General features: G+C 30.5%; 1 long non-coding RNA gene across 1 annotated transcript; it reads left to right on the forward strand.

Moving 5' to 3' along the window:
• Positions 1-1,197: 1,197 nt before the first annotated feature.
• LOC120215480 lies at positions 1,198-1,847 on the forward strand. Its single transcript, XR_005524963.1, has 3 exons — positions 1,198-1,322; positions 1,503-1,576; positions 1,676-1,847. It is a non-coding gene; the product is annotated as an uncharacterized LOC120215480 (long non-coding RNA).
• The last annotated feature ends 485 nt before the right edge of the window (positions 1,848-2,332 follow it).

Genomic DNA, 2,332 nt, shown 5'->3' on the forward strand with positions numbered 1-2,332 from the left:
AACTTAAAAAACAAATTTAAAGATTAAATTAAGTGTAAATTTAAATTTTAAAAAATATTACTAGTTTTAAGATTTTATTTATTTAAAATTGTCATATAATAAGTTCAAAATGATTTATTTTGGATATTCATTTTTTTATTCGAAAAAAAATCAAAAAAAAAATCGAACTAAATTATATATTTATTTTTTTTAATTGAATCAAACCGAACTGCATAATCTAGTTCGGATTGATTTTTCAGTTTTCTTGGTTTCATTGCTCAACCTTACCATTAAGTACTTTATGGATTTAATTATTTATCTATTTTATTTTGAATGTATATTCTAGTTTATTCTTCATTTTTATATTATTCTAATAAGTTTGAATTCTTTATATAAAAAATAGAGAATTTAGTGAAAAGTAGTTTTTTTCAAAGAAAGGAGCTAAGGGCTTACTATTTTTCAAAGTTTTCAAATATTTAAAATAATGTTCGGAACTTTATATCTCTCAATGATCCTCTTTAAACTCTTATGTCTGGTTGATTCTCGATTCTTTAAAATTAACGTGAAATTATTGTTTTTTAGTTGGATAACATTCCTAAGATGCCCTTTCTCATCATTTTGCATTATAGATACATGTTATGGACTTCCTTTATCACGAGGACAATTTAACTGGCTAGTAAGTCACTCACCTACATGGATTGCATAAGGGATGAAGCGTAAATAATTTAAATTTTTTTACATTTTTTGTTGATAATTTATTTTTATCCTCAAAAATTTTACAAGTTTGTTCTCCTGATCATAAAATCTCTCTAGATTGTATTAACCTTGTTTTTATTTTAACTTCGTGTTATGGTTGTTTTTTTGCTATAGTTGGGACATGATCGCTGAGAGATTGGGGTTCATGTTGATTCTTAGATAACTTGTGTGGGATGCTTTCATAGCTACAATCTCAGAGAGCAAACTTCAATAAATCCCTTTCCAACATGATATGAAATTAAGAAATTATCATAAAGTTTTAATTTGACTACTCATTTTTGTTATTGTAGGGTTGGTGGCTTTTCTACAACAAAGTGGAGCTATCGGTCCCAGCTGCTATAGCAATTTGCACAGTCTATCTAATAGGGTAAACATTTTTCTCCATTTGAAACTAAGGGATTAGAGATTAATTAGCCAGGCAAATGAAGTAAAACATTTTAACCTAAAAATGTTTTTTTTTTTTTGCAGTGTTGTTGGATATAGAGGAGCCAATAGTCAAAAGCACCAATTCAAATTGAATCCCAAAGCACCTATTTGGAGTAAGCCTCCAAATGTTTTGGTGGAAAGTTGCTAGCTTCAGGCTACTGGTAAGGAACTTCTCTCTTTTTTAGTTTCTTAATATTATTAGAACATCGAATAATCTTTAACTAATAACATTATAATTCTTGATTAAGTTTGATAACGCTTTTTAAAAAATGCCGTGGAAAAGTGCTTTTTACTATTGATTCTGAAAAATACTTTCTACTAGCTTGATTATGTTGGTAAAGGGGACTTGCAAGGCACTATAATTACCTAGCGGATTACTTGCTATCACTTTCTTTCAGTTTGGTTTGCGGTTCAGGTAAAATTTTTTCAAATTCTTTTAAGGAAATAATAATCATAGAATATGTTTAGAACACAAATATAAAATAGATGAATAATTTACAAATTCATTTTGCAGCTCTCCAATTCCATACTTCTACCCTATGGTTCTGATCGTGTTTTTATATCAAGAGAAAGAAGAGATGAAGCTTCTTGTGCAGAAAAATAAAAAGAAATCTGGGCAGAATACTGCAAAGTTGTTCCATGGAGAATCGTGCCATATTTGTATTAATCAACATAATGTTGCAATAGCTGTTGGGACTATTTACTTTGATTTGATTGTTCTTGTCATTTTGTTTTATTCATTTGCAAAGGAGGGGCAAAGGAACTTGATTCATGAATCCCTTATTTGTAGCTTAATAAACTGCATATTTGAGATCAGTTGTCATGCCAACTTACTCGATATGCATGTTGTGTAATTTTACAGCTTGAAATTGTAACAATAAGTTGTACTTCTACTAAGCACTGTTGAGAAATGAAAATAGAGTTAATAATCCCATGTAATCTTATTCTAACAAAATTACTCGAATTGAGTTGGTCGTGTTGACTAGACAAGTTCAAATAGACCAATTGCCTTAGGGGTGTACGAACTAGGAATGGACGGAAACGTTTATGTTAGAAGCAGGGTTTCAAATTGCGGTCGCGGTTGTTTTGGGTTATTTTGGATTTACCATGATTGCGGCCGTCGCGGCGCTATAGCGGCAGTCGCGGGTAACTCAGACGGCAGCGAAACCGT

This window comes from Hibiscus syriacus, unplaced genomic scaffold (assembly GCF_006381635.1).
Source record: "Hibiscus syriacus cultivar Baekdansim isolate YM2019G1 unplaced genomic scaffold, ASM638163v2 tig00110121_pilon, whole genome shotgun sequence".
In the NCBI taxonomy this organism is placed as follows: domain Eukaryota; kingdom Viridiplantae; phylum Streptophyta; class Magnoliopsida; order Malvales; family Malvaceae; genus Hibiscus; species Hibiscus syriacus.